Source organism: Cebus imitator, unplaced genomic scaffold (genome assembly GCF_001604975.1).
Source record: "Cebus imitator isolate Cc_AM_T3 unplaced genomic scaffold, Cebus_imitator-1.0 Scaffold523, whole genome shotgun sequence".
Taxonomy (NCBI): domain Eukaryota; kingdom Metazoa; phylum Chordata; class Mammalia; order Primates; family Cebidae; genus Cebus; species Cebus imitator.
The window spans coordinates 303,646-322,034 of NW_016107838.1; positions in this window are offsets into that span (position 1 = coordinate 303,646).

Sequence of the window (18,389 nt, forward strand, 5' to 3'; positions counted from 1 at the left end):
ACAAACACATAAACACACACACACACAAACACATGCACAAACACAAACATATACAAACACACATACACACAAACATGCACACACAGAGAAACACACGTGCACAAACATGCATACATATATAAAAACACACACATGCACACAAACAGGCACACACATAAACATACACAAACACACACGTGCACACATACATGCACACACACAAACAGGCAACATGAAAAAGCGGCAGGACTTTGAGGTGAAGCTCAGCTCTGCTCTTCAGTATGAGATCATGATTACCCGTCACTGCCGTGCCTCTTATCTTTGCCTATAAAATAGGACTGGTGACACCAAGCTCCTGGGGTTTCCATGAGGAATGCATGGATAATGCACATAAAGGCTCGGCGTCATGGCAGGCACATTAAAGGACTCCTAAAACCATTGCTGCGATTTTTTATAGGTAGCAAGGAAACACGCCTTGACCTCCCTCCCTGTACTTGGGTGTATCGTCACCTATTTGTTAGCACCTGTGCTATTACTGACTGAGAATCATATAAGCTGTGTCCAGTGTCATGCTCCTGTAAGCACTGAACGAGAAGTATTCTATTACGGAGAAGTCAGTCTCCCATTGTAAGGCAGACCATTGCCATAATGGTTTAAAAAATTAACTCAGGGCATTGCTCTATGCAAGAGGGATAACTCTCTATTAGGCACGGAGAAGTTCACATCAAGGTACCCACCACACTCCTGGACATGAAGATGCCTGCAGTCAAACTGCTAAGACATGAATTAATATTAATACAGAGGATAATACTAACACACACCTCTGAAAGGCTGGGCTATGCTCTGCATCTCTAGACACGGACACACATGTTCAACCAAAGCCCAACACATGCAGAGTGGAGGGTGACTCTGTGGATATAACTGAAGGGGCAAGACGGAGCAGTAACGTAAAGGTAAGTCTGACAACAATTCTGAGAAGGGGCCGATCAGACAGGAAGAGCAGGGAGGGACTCATCCTGGAAGCTGTGCTGGAGCAGAGAATCTAAGGACGGGAAAGGCTCCCAGACGGGGAGACAGAGGAGGGCAGGCACGTCGGCCAGGGAAACACCATTCCCAGGCTCACAGGTGGAGGAGAGCGTCCTGTTCTGAATGTGCAGGAGGCGCTGAGAGGCTGCGGGCCACTTTACGTCACCAGAGCAACCACCAAGGTGCCGCCACCATTGTTCTCAGCTCAGTAAACACTTAATGGACTTTCTTAACCATGAAGTCTGCTTCCTCAGATTCACCTGGGGAGCCTTGCAAAACATCTGGGGCGCAAGCCCATCCTGAAGATTCTGATCTAACTGCACTGCGAAGCATCCCGGGTGACTGTAATGAAACACCTGTTAGCAGGCCATGGTGGCAGTTGGGGCACCAGATGCCCCTGGAACCCTACAAGGAACGCTGCGTGTGAGGTGGCATTGAGCAGTATAAGCCCAGCAGAAGTGGCAGACAGAGGCCAGGCATGGCTCGGAGCATACAGCCATGCAGGAGAGAGAGTTTACTGGACAGGCCAGCCCCCAGGATGCAGCAGGAATGCTGAGTGGCAGAGGCAGGGGTGTTTGCATCCGGGAGCCTGGCTGCAGCACAGGGATGTGTCCTTAAATATGGGCACTTGGGAAAAAAGTCTCACTGCTAGTCCACTGGCACATCACATATGTCTCAAGTTCAAATCCACACACACTTTACTATTTTACATTAAGTTTTGGGATACCTGTGCAGAACGTGCAGGTTTATTACATGGGTATACATGTGCCATGGTGGTTTGCTGCACCCATCAACCCATCATCTAGGTTTGAAGCCCCACATGCCTTAGATATTTGTCCTAATGCTCTCGCTTCCCTTAACCCCAACCCCCGACAGGCCCTGGTGTGTGATGTTCTCACTGTTCAACTCCCACATATGAGTGAGAACATACAATGTTTAGTTTTCTGTTCCTGTGTAACTTTGCTGAGGATAATGGTTTCCAGTTTAGCCCTATCCCCGCGAAGGACATGAACTCATTCTTTTTAATGGCTGCATAGTATTCCACGTGTGTATGTGCCACATTTTCTTTATCTAGTCTATCATTGATGGGCATTTGGGCTGGTTCCAAGTCTTTGCTATTGTAAATACTGCTTCAGTAAACATTTGTGTGCATGTGTCTTGACAGTAGAATGATTTATAATCCTTTGGGCATATACCCAGTAATCACCCAGCGCCTTTCTAAGCCCACCTACAAACTGTTCTTAATTTCAAGTGAAGTCCACTTGGATGTCTGTGACTTTGTAGCTGACTCTCATCCAAACTCCTGCCGGAGTCCAGGCAGCTGTCCTTGCATGGTCTGGCCAGCCTCTTAACACAGAAACTAAGAATCTAGAGTTGGATCTTCTAGCTGGAGGGCAAAGGACACCAGTGGACTTTGGTTCTGGAGCGGCTGACAGGACAGCACAGGGATGACAGCGGGCTCTCCAAGGTTATGCCCAGGCAGCAGTCAGAAGGGCTTCAAGGCCCACAGCCAAGCCTGACACCCACGAGCAGCAGTGGCACAGCTCTCTCAAGAGTGTCCCTAAGGAGCGAGGGGATCTGTGACCCTGGGCCTGCTCTTTGTTGTCAGCCCATCTTCGGAGCCTTGATAGCCAACCTTCCCAATATCATCCCAATAATTCTTCTGCTTAAATACACCAAAGCCCGTTTCAGTAGATTACAGCTATGAAGCCCTTGTCAAGCCTTCATTAAACTAGAAGCCTGACAGTCTACACGATTCCAAAAAACCAAAAGACACTTTGATGCCCTTCATTTGACCACGAGACCCCAGTATGAGTCGGATCATAAAAAAATAACAGTGAAACCACTTATGCAAGGAAAAAAAAAAAAAGTGCCTCCTGGAGAGGCTCGGCCTCTACAAAATGCCTGCAGCCCAGGACTGGCGCTCCCACAGCCGTGTACCATGTTACACTATAGGTCCTTTAGCCAAACTGCTTGATTTTGAAATATGCAGACTGCCTTTGTTGTAGGACCTGTTGGCACGAGAAAGCGTATTTGAGACTTATTAAGGATGCTCGTTACACAGGAGGGAGCGATGGCACTGCTCTAGCTGTGCAGGAAGCACAGAGGCAAATGTGAATATCAGTCTCCGGAGCCTCCAGCTCATTTCTCCCGTATGTGCACGGCCTGAGGACTCGGGGTCCCCTCCACCTGCTCCTGAAAGAAAAGTCCTCATTTCCTCATAGTTGAATGACTTCCCCTCGCCAAGACTCCTCTGCACGGTGAGGCTCAAAGCCGTTTCCAATGACCCTTTCCCATGAAGGCATAGGAGCCCAGCCAAGTGGGCAATTTTTGATTCTTTTCTTTAGCTGCTTTTACAGAGAAATGAATTGGAGCAATTCTACAGTGAGTCTTAGGATGGATTTTCCGTTACGAATAAAATTTGCTGTCCAGCTACTCTGGCAGCTCTGTTTTCATTAAAGGTCATCCAGAAAGTGGCTCCGTGACAGCCACTGCCGGTCCCCTCTGGTACCCAAGTGACTTCCAGCGCGGCTCAGGCAGTGACACCTGGTGGCCAGAAGGTGTCCCTGCAACAAAGAGGCAAGAAGATGTGTCTATCATAATCTGTGTCCGTGTGCGTGTCTATCTGTATGCCTCTGTGTGTATATCTGTGTGTGCATGTGTGTAACTCTGGGTGCACATGTGTATGTGTTGTGTGTCTGTCTAGGTATAAGTATGTGCATATGTGCGTCTGTACATACATGCCAGCGTGTTCATGTATCTGTGTCTGTGTGCATGTATGAGTGTATGTATGCGTCTGTGTGTGAATGTGCATTATCTCTCGGTGTGTATGTATACGTCTCTATGATTATCTGTGTGTGTACATATGTATCTGCCTGTGCACATGTGTATGTGTGTGTCTGGGTATCTGTGTGTGCATATGTGTGTATCTGTGTATGTCTGTACATATATGTCAGTATGTTCATATATCTGTGTTTGTGTATCCGTGTGCATGTGTCTGTATATCTCTGTGTGCACATATGTATATGTACATATCTTTGTGTATGTATCTCTGTGTGCCTATGTCCATGTGTGTGTCTGGCTGTATCTCTGTGTGCACGTCTGCGTCTGTGTGCATCTCAGAGTCTGTGTGTGCACATCCACGCATGGAAAGAGACTCAGGGATGCCTGGAGGCTCAGCAGGTGAACGTCCTGAAATGACACCCTCCACAGTTAACCTGCTTGGCTCTCCATGTCCAATACTTTTTATTTTCCATAGTCCCCAGTCTGGGACCTTGCTTTGTGCAGAGTAAATATGGTTGCTTAACTGACTAGCTTCCTCCTCCCTTCTAAGAGATTGTGTGGAGTACTTAGGATGAAGTTTTGTCAGAAGGTTTCCCATACAAATGTAGCACCAGCAGCTTTCTACTTGTTTCCCAAACTCTCTTCTCTGTGAGTCAAATGACAAAATGACCTTCTGTGTCCTGGCCTACAGTATAAGAAAGAGAAAATAAAACATTCCCCCTTAATTTCAGTGGTGGCACATTCTCTGGTTTTTACCCAATTTCCCCAAAAACTGCCTCTTAGTTCCCCCAACTAGGAATCAGCCCATCAGATTCCATTTCTGAAGCAACACGCTTCTTAGCACTGGGCTGTGGCTACAGAAACAGAGAATAAGAGGGAACCACCCTCACTGCTGAGCAGGTATTTGAAGTATTTTACCTCCCTTTCATCAATGACAGAGGCATTAGCTGTATTTTGCAGGTAAGGAAATCAAGATTAATCAGGTGGGCAGGTAAGCCCCATACCCCCATAGTGGAGATCTCACCTGAATGCTGAAGAACAGAACAGAATTGAGAGCTGGGTCAAGAGACACAGCAAGCATTCAGAGGAAAGAGAGAGATCACTGACACTCCAGCAGCCAGGGAATGGGGAAGATGGAAGCCGAGCTGAGAAAGAATCTTGCAAAAGTTACTGACGGCAAAGAATGAGGAAAAAGTCCCCTATGAAAGGCGGTGGGACCTGTGTGAAAGACAGCCAGGTGTGAATTTGATGTATGAGGGCTCAATAGGACCTGTCTAAACTGTAAACTGTGTATTAGGAAGTCATGGAAAATAAGTTCAACTAAAGGAGGTCAGATTTTAGACAGCCTCAAAAAATTGACGGGGAATTTACATCAGGCGGGTGGAAAATGGAGAGGCGTTGAAGGCTACTTACCAGGCTGTCAAATGAAGAAAAGCTTTGTAAATACTTTCCTACTCAAGAAAAAATTTAAAACAGTGAGTATATTCTAAAAGATGTTGTAGAATACTGATAGAATATTGTTGTAGAACAGATGCTGTAGAAATATGTTAATAATAGCTTAAGTGAAAATAAGCTATAACATGATGTGAATAGCATTCTTCCACAAAGGAAGATAGGAAAGAAGGAAGGAAGGAAGAGAAGCGTGGAAGGGAAAAGGGAGGGAGGGAGGAGAGGCAAGGAAGAAAAAACACCAATATTAATATCAGTTTACCCTAGACAGTAGAAATGTGGGTGTTTTTTCTTCTCCAGATTGGCATCTGGCACCATAAATGTATGATGAATTGAGTTGAATCTAAAGTGCTTGCATGAGATATTCATAGCACCACATCAGTTTCACCTATCATAAATGCTTAAGCACTGCTTGCCTCTGTTACAATTTTTTTTTAATCTGTGAAAAATCAACTTTATGGACCGGACGTGGTGGTTCATGCCTGTAATCCAAGTATTTTGGGAGGCTGAGGTGAGGGGAATCACCTAAGGTTAGGAGTTGTAGACCAGCCTGGCCAACATGGTTAAACCCTGTCTCTACTAAAAATACAAAAATTATCTGGGAGTCGTGCTGGGCTCCTGTAATCCCAGCTACTTGGGAGGCTGAGGCTTCAACCTGGGAGGCAGAGGTTGCAGTGAGAGATCACACCACTGCACTCCAGTCTGGGTGACAGAGCGAGACTCTGTCTCGAAAAAAAAAAAAAGAAAGAAAGAAAAATCAAATTTACTTCTCTTTTTAAAAATAAATTTTTAGATAGCCACACTAGGTATACATATTTACAAGGTACATGAGATGTTTCGATACAGACATGCAATGTGAAATCATCACATCATGGAGAAAGGGGTAGCCAACCCTTTAAGCATTTATCATTTGTGTCATAATCCAATTAGACTCTTTTTGTTTTTAAAAATACAATCGAGCTGTTTTGGCTACAATTACCCTATTATGCTATCAAATACTAGGTATTATTTATTATTTCTGCTTTTTTGTACCCATTAACTACCCCCACCTCTCCCCCACTCCCCACCATCCTTCTCATCTCTGTCTCCATGTGTTCAATTGTTTTGATTTTGATGTTCCACAAATAACTGAGAACACACGATGTCTGACTTTTTGTGCCTGCCCTATTTCACTTAATATAATGATTCCAGTTCCATCCATGTGGTGGCAAATGACAGGATCTCATTCTTTTTTATGACTGAATAGTACTCCATTGTGTATAAGTGCCACATTCTCTTTCTTCTTTTTAATCTTACTAAATTCCTTGACTGAGAATTCTAAAAAAGGGTAATCATAAAGATGGTCCCCGACTTACAATGTGTCCACTTTTGATTACTTTATGATGGTGGGAAATCAACATGCATTCAGTAGAAACTGTACTTTGAGTTCCATACAGCCACTCTGTTTTTCACTTTCAGTATAGTTTTCAATAAATTACATGAGGTATTCAACTTTATTATTAGACAGACTGCAGGTTAGACAATTTTGCCCAACTGTGGGCTAATTTAAGTGTTCTGAGCATGTTGAAGGTAAGCTACCCTACACTATGATGTTTGGTTAGGTTGAGCATACTAAATGTACTTTTTCTTTTTGAGACGGAGTTTCACTCTTATTGCCCAGGCTAGAATGCAGTGGTGTGATCTCAGCTACTGCAACCTCCACCTCCTGGGTTCAAGCGATTCTCCTGCCTCAGCCTCCTGAGCAGCTGAGATTACAGGCACGTGTCACCACCCCCAGCTAATTTTGTATTTTTAGTAGAGACATGTTTTCTCCACATTGGTCGGGCTGGTCTTGAACTCCTGACCTCAGGTGATTCACCCATTTTTCAGCCTCCCAAAGTGCTGGGATTACAGGTGTGAGCCACTGCGCCAGGCCCTAAATGTATTTTTGACTTAAAATATTTCCAGCATATGATGAGTTTATCAAGACATCACCCCATAATAAATCGAGGAGCATCTGCAGCGTGCAGGCCTGTGTGGAGAAACTGCAGGGGTCGGCTAGGAAAGGTAGGGGAGCCTAAGCTAGAAATAGTCATTTGGAGAATTGCAAAATCAAATAATTTTATGAAAAAAAAAAAAAAGGCTCAAGGGTTTGGAGCAAAATCTATGAGTGCTTATTTGTTTGCCTTTTAATGGTCTAAAACATAAGATACAATCAGGGGTAGGCTATATCCTAAGTGTGCAAAGACACCTGCTGGGAGGGGAGAATCACAGGTGATGGGAGGGTCAGGGTGACGCTTTTCTGCTTCCTCATCTGCTCTCCACGACTGACATACCCAAGTGCTCATCAGGCTTATTCAGCTGATTTAGCTATGAATAAACAAACCAAGTATTTTCAAAGACGAGAAAAAGCAGCCATTCCTACAACTTCTGTTCATGAGGAGAGGCAGAGAGGCCAGCCACTATTCAGGGAAACTTCCTTACTTTGAGTTCTATTACAGGTGAACTTAAAAGTCATCCTCACAATTAGGTCTTGATTGAAACAGAAAATTGATGGGCATCCATAATAAAGTTTCCAAACAGAACCACTGTGAGGATTTCCTTTAAAGCTTGCACTGAAGGCAGTCTCCTCTGCTACTTAACGTTTGTGCTTGGCTGGTTTCACCAAGAGACTCATTCTTGAAAAGAAAAATCCTGACTACTAAAGCACATTAACCAAATGTCCCTTAGGTTTGTGTGATGGTTAGTATTTCGTATCGACTTGACTCAGTCGAGGGCTGCCTAGACAGCTGGTGAAGCACTGTTTCTGGGCGTCAGTGCAGCAGTTTCTAGAGGAGACTGATGCACGAGTCAGTGGCCTAGAGGAAGACCTGGCCTCAGTGCAGGTGGTCACCAGCCCATCCTTTGGGACCCAACTGGAACAACAGACAGGCAGAAGAAGTGGGGATTCACTCAGCATTCCCTCTTCCAGACCAAGAAGCTTTTTCTCCAGCCCTTGGACATCAGAATCAAGGTTCTTCAGCTTTTGAACTCTGGACCTTGCACCAGATGCCTGCTAGGGGCTCTTGAGCCTGGCTGGGAGCTTTCATCTTGACTTCCCTAGTACACAGACTTTGGACTTGAGCTCAGCAGGGCTGTTGGCTTCTCTGATTCCGCAGTTTGTGGACTTCGTCTCTGTGAAGATGTATTAGGCCAGGTCACCTAATACATCTCCTTCAGTCCATCATAGTGGATCTGTATCTCTGGAGAATCCTAACACAGTTTGGTGACAGCTGAAGCCTGGTTTCCTAACACAAAGCAGGTTCTAATATTTCACAGGCACTCAGTAGGCATGTGTAGGATGGATCAATGGATCAATGAAAGAATGAACAAATGCCTGATGCAAATGCTGAGACCCTAGTGGCACCAAAGCTTTAATGAAAATTGCTTAAGAACACAAAAGCTGTTTATTGACAGCAGCATTTGAAAAACTCTGCAGGTAAAAAATGAACTAGCTAATCTTCATAACTAAGCACTTCCTCCATGGCCCAACCCCCACAGGGCACACCTGCCTGAGTTCCAGCTTCTACCCTGACCCCAGGGCTCCAGGCTGCAGAGTGACAGCTCCTGACTCCGCCCCTCCAGCCAGGCTCCCCATTGTTGCTAATCTCCAGGCAGCCCACCCTTCCATGTGCTTTCTTAGCTTTTCATCATCTTTGTAACAAATTCCCTACATAAATTTCCTTTGTTCCCAGAAATAGCACAACTAAGCATAACCAACTATCAATTTTCCTAAGGCACTCATCTGCCCCACAGTTTATCTGCAGAAAATCTTGCTTTCAACTTTTTAGGAACCTAATTAAGCAAAATAGAAAAGAAAGACCTTTGCTGAGACCACCCACAATCTTGTGTTTGCATTTTCTGGTTTATGTATTCTTTAGTCCGACAAGTGATCTTCCAAACCAAAACACTTAATTACCTAATTATCTCCTAAAAACCTGGAGATGTACATACTAGAAATCCAGTGGAAAGAGAGAACAGGAGAGGGGGGACTTCTATAGAGCCCATTGTTCTGCCTCCATCTGAGAGGTGATACTATTTCCTGGATTTTAGAAGCCAGGAAAAGTTTAAACTGATGAAAATGTTGAATATATTAGACAACCCTCGTCTTCTTTTGAGTCAGATATTCATAATGTAGCTTTATTATTTTTTAAGATTATGTGCCAACCCACAGTAGAAATGTTAATAAAAGCAGAAAGAACAGTGTTCAAAAAGTCCTCCTGGGTCTTGGTTATTTTGATTAGCTAGATAGCACCTTCATAATTTTAACACCTATAATTCACTTAATTTATAACCATTTATTTTTAGTAAAACTATTACGTAAAAGACCCAAGTTAATAAAATAAACCCTAATGAGTTATTTATCTGCAAATTGAAAATATTTAGATGTTCTAACATGAGGAACAGAGGGCTAGTTATATAACCCTGAATGGGGAGCACACCTATCTCTGGGAGGTCAGCCCCCTCAGAACTACAACTTCTTAAATACGCCCATGAAGAGCCAAGGAGAAGAGGAGTTCTCACCCCATCTGCACTCATAGCTGGATAAAGGCTGACAATCAATAAACGGTGATTATAGTCCGGTTCCTACTCAGGTAAAACTGGAGACGGGACCGATTCTCCTGTGCCATCTTCCTCCACAGAGTGATGCACCAGTCAAGGCCCAGGTGGGTCACTGAAGGTGAGTCACTGAAGACAGGGGTTGTCTGTCTGTTAAGGAAGCTTCAAACACAGGCTCTATCAGTTTTATGGACCTAAGGTTAGGGGCAGTATTCACAGTGGAAAGTACCAAGAACTCAGTAGCAACAGGGAAAGATGTCCTCAGGTTTCCTCCTCCAGCCTCCAGTGAGCGGGAGGAGCCTAAAGAGGATCTAAGAAGGAAGGCTGGGCTAGGATTGCAAATAAGCAAAGATCGGGGGCCAGGGGGCCTGAGTCCTTGACCACAGCTCCTTCCAGAGACTATAATGCGCTGGCCGCGCACCAGATCTGATGTGGGGAGGGCGGATTCTCCAGGAGGCCTGCAAGGCAGACCTCTGCCATTGCCTGCGGTTGGGTCTAAAAAGTCACATAGAGATGTTTCACCAGAATTCTGACTCCTCAAGACTCAGTTAATTCATCTATAAAACTCCTTTTAAGAAGTTTTAAAGAGTTATTTTTCTCTGCAACACTGAAACTGTCACCATTTCACTGAAATGAGAAGCAATCACTTCCAAACCAGGGTAACATATTCAGGTGTCTCATGGTCCCGCACACATTTGCTCTGCGCCCATTCCTAGTGTTGTCCCTGCTCTGGTCTATGTCATGGGGCAACTGGTCCCCACGGCTGCATCTCCACTGTTGGCCTCTCTCAGCTGGCCTCTGGCTGGGCTGACCAGTGGAAAATACTCGCTGCACGGCATTCAGCAGCAGTGCTTTCTCCATGGCCAAGCCTCCAGGCTTTGGGCCAACACCTCCTCACCCAATCTCTCCAGCCTAGGCTTTCTACCATTACTAATCTCTAGGGAACCCACTGGCATCTTTGGTTTCTTAGCTTTCCACCGCCTACAAAACAGCTTCCCTGTAGGAAATTCTCTTTCTTTCAAATACGGTCGTTTCTGTCGTCTTGGTTAGAGTCTCACTTTTACTATGTGAGTTACTGTTGGCCATAGAATCCCATTTCTCATTCCCCTACCTGGTCAGTCATCATACAACATATTGTCACGTAATGTTTACAGTGGACCAGAGAAGGAAGTTAACATTTTCTGCAAGAAGAAAATATAAAGAAAAAATAATAAAGGCAACACAAAATCATCCCATTAAATTTGAGCAGAGATACTTCCAACAAGATCCCACTATTGTACCCTAAATGAGAAGGGTGGCTGGTTGCTCGGGTGCTTGGACCCCAAGAGTCACTGGGGTCCTAAGGTTATTTTGGAATTGGAAAAGGTCCTTTATCCCAGGGCAAATACTGATAAAAGGAATTCTGGGGTCAAGTGGACTGAGGCCATTGTAGATGGTCTGTTAATAGTCAAATAATAAGAGTCTTAAAAGAGCAAAATTTGATTATGAAACTTGCAGGAAAATAATTTCAACATAATTATGTCTTGGAATGGTGGATAGAGGAATTGCAAAGCACCTTAAAATAGTGTCCAGTTGAACCTCCTGCAGTTTATCAATGAAGTGACGGCAGCTCAGAGAGACTATGACTGCGGAGACTCTGGCAGCCGCTGCTGGGAGACGCTCTCTGTGCTTGGATATGCCTGAGGCAGTGCAACAGGACAACGCCAGGAATACCTACAGCAGCCAAGAGGAAAGTGCAAATCAAGCTCCAGGAGGGAACAAAAAGAAGGTAAAGAGGGAAGAATAGAGTGTTAGTCCATTCTTGAATTAATAAAAAGAATTACCTGAAGCCAGGCACAGTGGCTCATGCTGTAATCCCAGCACTTTAAGAAGGTAAGGCAGCCAGATCACCTGAGGTCAGGAGTTTGAGACCAGCCTGATCAACATAATGAAACCCCATCTCTACTAAAAATACAAAGTAATTAGCCATGTGTATGGCAGATACGTATAATCCCAGCTACTCAAGAGGCTGAGGCAGGGAGAATTGCTTGAAACCAGGAGGCGGAGGTTGCAGTGAGCTGAGATCTCGCCACTACACTCCAGCCTGGGTGACAGAGCAAGACACTGTCTCAAAAAACAAACAAACAAACAAAACACAGAACTACCTGAACCTGAGACCAGGTAATGTATGAAGAAAAGAGGTTTCATTGATTCACAGCTCAGCAGCCTGTACAGGAGGCAGGACTGGAGAAGCCTCAGGAAACTTACACTCATGGCGGAAGGCAAAGGGGAAGCAGGCACGTCTTCCATGGCCAGAACAGGAAGAAGCTAACCAGGCAGGAGGTGCCGCACACTTTGAAACAACCAAGTCTCATGAGAACTCACCATCACACACTACCATGAGAACAGCAAGGGGGAAATCTGCCCCCATGATCCAATCACCTCCCTGCAGGGCCCACCTCAACACAAGGGATTGCAATTCTGCAGGAAATTTGCATAACAAATCCAAACCATAACAAAGGTAAATGGTGCATTGGCATTCCTGCTTGGCTAAATATCTCATCTGCAAGCCAAACGTTTAGGTTAATGTGGTGGTTAGTTTTAATTTAGCTTTTATTTTGGGTCAGTGTGGTGTCTTTAGTTTAATTTAGGTTTTTAGGTTTGGTGAGTGTGGGGACTTTAATTTAGATTTTTAGGTTGGGTCAGGGTGGTGGCCTTAGTTTAATTTAGGATTTTTTCTCTCCCATGGTATGAGTTCCGTGTGGCTGTTGTAACAAATGGCCACAAATTTGTGGCTTAAAACAATACAGATTTGGCCAGGTGCAGTGGCTCACACTTGTAATCCTGGCACTTTGGGAGGCTAAAGTGGGCAGATCACAAGGTCAGGAGATCGAGACCATCCTGGCTAACACAGTGAAACTCCATCTCTACTAAAAATACAAAAAAGTAGCTAGGTGTGGTGGCACATGCTTATAGTCCCAGCAACTCGGAAGTCTAAAGTGGGGCTCAGTGGGCCAAAATCCAGGTGCCAGCAGGACTGTGCTCCCTCAGGGGCTCTGGAAGAGAATCCGTTCCTTGCCTTTTTCAGTTTCTAGGGCTGTGGTCCTTGTACTCCTCAGCTTGTGGCCCTTTCTCTCCAGTCTCTGCTTCTTTGCCTTCTCGTCTGCCTTAAAATCTCCCTCAGCCTCCCTCTCAACAGTGACACTTGAGATTACATTTAGGGTCTGCCTGGTATTAACTAGGATAATCTCCCACCTCAAGATCTTTAATTTCATCACATCGGCAAAGACCCTTTTCGCATATAAGGTAACATTCACAGGTCCCAAAAATTAGAGCCTGGATATCTTTGGGGCTATGATTCAGCCTGTCACACGCACCCCCATGAGTGAATTACTGATCCCTGGATGTTAAACGGTTTCTCTGAAAAGTGGGCCGGAGTGTTTGGCACATGGTTGCTGAGTGATGGTTCTCCATAACTAAAGGGGTGTTCACACCAGCACTTTCTGAGTGGTGTTCCATTGTCTAGCCTGAACAAACCGGCATTTTCAAATGCTTTAAGTTGCATTCCCTAGTGGGTGACAGACAAAATTTTCCACATATGTTCAAGATGACAAAATTATATAAAGATGCTCTGCCTTTTGGGAGAAGAAGCCACCCATCAATTGTCACTTTACAATCAATTATGAAAGAGAGTCGTTCTACCAAGCATTTGCTTGTTATATTCCAAAAGTCTGTATTTTTGTTCATTTGAATGTGCAATTACTTTTCATTCAGGGCCGCATCAAAGTGTGTCTTTTTTTAAGTCTTTTAAAGCAACAACCTCGAGTCTTAATTTAAGTTGAAATCCAACTGCATGAGATGCTACCATTGAGAAGAAATTAACTGAGGTGACAGATGAACAGATTTCTTTTTATACTTGGTTAAATTCCCATATGCAGACTTCATGACAATTACATCAAAATTTACTCCTCTGCCTGGAGGGTGGTACTTTTCTTTTGATTTTGATTGTAAAGTGCCTTCCAATTGCAGAAACTTTAAAATGTCAAACAATGATCTTCTTAATATGCAAAAACATGGTAATTGGTTTGGGTGAGTTTTCTCCCTGCTTTTACATTTGTATGACTACGTAAAATTACAATTAACATTAATAATCCATATTCCAAACTAAATTTGCATGACCTTTGCCGCCAGTTCCTGTTGTGTGGGTCCCTCAGGTACAGGTAATGTAACTCAATGGTAAAGTCAGTCAGTCTGCCAGAAAGTTATTTCCTGACAATCTTACTAATTCTAAATTTCTATTCAAATCCATCTCTGATCTGGTGTATTTTTTCTAGCATTACATATTATAAAGTCAAAAAGTCCCTTCAATCTGCATAGAACATTATCTTTGAGCAATAAAAATGTCACAATTTCCGGTGTCCCATAAATATCACAAGGTATTCAACTTTAAAATTCGACTCCATGATATAGTACTTATACTAACATATTTCACATGCTACATAGGAAAACTGTTTCTGTAGATATTATTAGGATTAATCTGTGATCCCAAGGAGTTTCATGATGATGTGCCATATATTCACTCATTCGTTCCTTCATTTATTCATGCATTTATTCTTCATTTAATAAACATGTTTAATAAGCATCTATTCCAACTAGGTCCTAGGGAAGTACAAGATTAAGAATTTAATATAGCCTGTAATCCCAGCACGTTGGGAGGCCAATGTGGGTGTACCTCTCAAGCCTAGGAGTTGCAGACCAGCCTGGGCAACACACCTCTACAAAAAATACCAAAATTAGCCAGATGTGGTGGCATGTGCCTTTGGTCCTAGATACTTAGGAGGCTGCAGTGGGAGGATCAATTGAGCCCAGGAGGTTGAGGCTGCAGTGAGCCCAGACTGCACTACTGCAATCTAGCCTAGGCAACAGAACAGGACCTTGTCTCAAAAAAAAAAAAAAAAAAAAAAAAAAAAAAAAAAAAAAAAAAAAAAAAAAAAAAAAAAAAAAAAAAAAAAAAAAAAAAAAAAAAGAAAAGAAAAGAATTCAAGACAAATTTTAGAAACTATGCTAGTTTGGAAGGAAAGCATGCAGACAAGTGTTACCATCAATATATATTCATCATCATTTGGGGGCACACAGGACCAGTGATTTCTGCCATCTGAAAAGTCATGGAATAGTTCTCCAAGAACAAGATATTTTAACTGGGTCTCATAAAATAATGGAGATATCAAATGCAGAGAAAACATTAATGTGTGTGTTTGTGTCATCTCTACTAGTGAGAGGTCCTGTGGTGGTAAGAAGGAGCTTGGACTATAAAGCAGGTGGCCTGTACTCTAGTTCCCACCCTGCCTGTCTACTCTGGGTCCCCACGTACTTCATATCCCATCTCTGGATCTCCATCAGGTGCATTTTAGGTCTAAACTGTATGACTCACATGCTCCAATCTGACTCTCTTCTCCCCATGCCATCATCATCATGGCCCCTCCCAGCCCCTCCAGGACACCAGCTGATTCTGGACAAGAAGGAGGACAAGCATTAAACCACTACACAGGAGGTGACCATCCCCACTGCACTGTTTCTTCTAAGGCAGGACATTTGATCGACTGACCAGACTGATCCCTGACCTGGAGATGGCACGGTCAATGGCCATCACTGCCCAGAGCTGGAGGGCACAGTCAGCAGAGGAAAGGGGTTGCCAGTAAGTCATACCCTTGTCCCTGTCCTCTGCAGCTGGCAGGCACTTCAAGCAGGATTTGAGCGTGGCTAGAGTGGTCCACAAAATGCCCACTTAATTGAAACCAGCAGGAGCTCTGGGCGGAGGCTGTCTCTGGGAGTTGCCTATGTCCTCTTCCCCATAGGAAATGTCCATGAGTTTTCTTGCATCTCTTCTACTTCTACTCCTCAGTTTGTCTTTGTCTAGTAATTCCAGCCTCTGTCTTTTCTCTCTGCTTTTAAAGCTCTCCAAAAATATTCTCACCCTGGTCAGATGCAGTGGCTCATGACTGGTATCCCAGGACTTTGGGAGGCAAAAGCAGGAAGACAGCTTGGGCCCAGGAGTTCGAGACCAGCCTCAGCTATACAGCAGAACCCCATCTCTACAAAGATAAAAACATTAGCTGAGTGTGATGGTGTACACCTCTAGTCCCAGCTATTTGGGAGGCTGAGGTGGGAAGATCGTTTGAGCCCAGGAGGTTAAGCCTACAGTGAGCCATGGTTGTACCACTGCTGTCCAGTCTGGGTGACGAAGTGAAACCTTGTCTCAAAACAACAACAGCAACAAACTATCTTCACCCAGCACATCCAGCACTCAGCCATGTTTGAATGCTCCTTAAATTTTTATGGCTAATCTAATGCTGCTTCTCTGTCATTCTTTGCTTATACTTCAAGGGTAAAATAATGAAGCTTCTTTCTGACTCAACCTATTTCTCTATCAGACTTCATGTCTCCCTCTTCTCAATGTCTGCTAACGTGTCCAGCGGAATAACAGGCATTTTACATATGCGATCATATGTGATGTTATTTCTCCTGTACAACAACTCTATGGTGGTTTTTTGCTGTTATTGTGGTGGTGGTGGTTTTGTTGATTTTGTTTTTTTTTTTTGAGATGGAGTCTTGCTCTGTCACCCAGGCTTTGTCACTAGGCTCACTGCAGCCTCTGCCTCCCAGGTTCAAGCAACTCTCCTACCGCAACCCCATGAGTAGCTGGGACTACAGGTGTGTGCCACCAAGCCCAGCTAATTTTTTTATTTTTAGTAGAGATGGGGTTTCACCATGTTGGCCAGGCTGGTCTCGAATTTTTGACCTCATGATTGACCTGCCTCAGCCTCCCAAAGTGCTGGGGTTACAGACATGAGCCACCACACCTAGCTTCTATGGTGGCTTTTAATAGAGCAAACAGTATATGAAATGTTAAGGGTCTTACCCAAGTTCTCACTGATAGCAACTGGCAAATTTTAAAATTGAAACAGTGTCTATATGATTCTGAATTCAAGTCTTTGCACTACAGTGTTTTCGTACTTTTAAAAAGTCTCCAAAGAAAATTATTTTATTCTTCCCTTGTATAATAATAATGTGTATTCCCTTTTCATTCCAGTTACTGTAAACTCCCGAGGCTTGAGACTTGGCTGTATTCATTTCTAGCCCCCACAGGGCTTTTTACAGCCCTGGGCATAGAGTAAATGCTTAATATTTGTTAAACTGAAATTATCTGGAGCATGTTCCAACTTCTAGTTCCTAAAAAGCCTGAGGTTTTACAGGCAGGAGGTTAATGACCCTTGTTTTGTTTCTGTTTGGATGGGAAAAAGTTACCATGCCGTTGAGCTGGCCCAGGCTGTGCCGGAGGGCAGGACTGGCCTTAGTACATTACTGAACTCCATTGCAGCTTCGCTTCTTACGGCAGCTGTTGGCATCTTCTTGCATCTACTGTAGACAGTTATCATAAATAATATGAATCTTCATCTAGTTCAGTCTAATTCAAATCTTGCTAATGGCAACAAATAAATGACCTGTGCAGGAATCTGGCATAACCATACAGCTGGTGTGCCTACATCTGGTTGGCTTTGCTCCGAACATGTGCTTTGCTGCTGAGAACAATTTGGGAATGTTAGGGACACTAGGCAAGGTGTGAATGATCACCTGCACAAAAGACAGTGATGTTCAAAGCCCAAACACAGACAATGTTTCTGCAGGTGTTCCATCATTTCAAGGTAAGCTGGAGCCTGAAAATTTTGAAATACGATGTCGGAGACAAGCAAAAGGAAGAGGACTATGTACACTGAGACTCAAAACTCACATTCTAATATAAAATCATTTAGCTAGTTAATTAACTCAAGGCCAAGCATTTCTGGCCAGGGTGTTTCTCCTCTGTTTCCCTAAATGTCAAGGAGAAAAAAGTTGAATCTGTGGCTCTGTTTCTTTCATCTCTGGCCAGACCATATCAAATGTTTTTAAACAGGTAGACAAGGTGATCAAAAAGCTAATTCCCTTTGAAGGTTTCATATACCCATTTATTCCCTGTTAAATGTTATGTTCAAACAATGCTTAGCTGTATAACATAAAATGCTTTCATTTCTTAGCTGTATAACATGAAATGCTTTCGTTTCTGCCCTTGAAGTTGGGCAAATTCAACTGTCTCTGCTTATATCAGGGATGAATGGCCAAAAAGTGTCTCTGGTGTGGGCCTCTTCAGGGAAGGAGTAGGCCCTCTCCAGCACAGGGGACAAGGTGTTCTCTTACTGCTTTCCCCAGAGCAGAGATGAGAGCTGTTGGTTATATCCACTCATCACCTCTCCAAAGATTAATCTCCTCTGATTTTGCCTAAGCAAAATCTGCTCCAGGAATACTATTAAACCTCAAAGAGACAAATATATTCAATAAGTGAATGCTCAGAATCCATAAACTAGACAAACTCCAAGCATAGAGACATGTTACCAGAAAGTGGTGCAGTGAACTTTAGAATTTTTTGAGCAAGGACAGTGGATTACATATGAAGTTTTCTATTCATCAAAGAAGAAAAAATTCAGTACTGCTGGTAGGTAAATTTTAGGTCCACCAGATTTTTTTTTAAGGATCCCCACAATATATCCTAGGAGCTTATT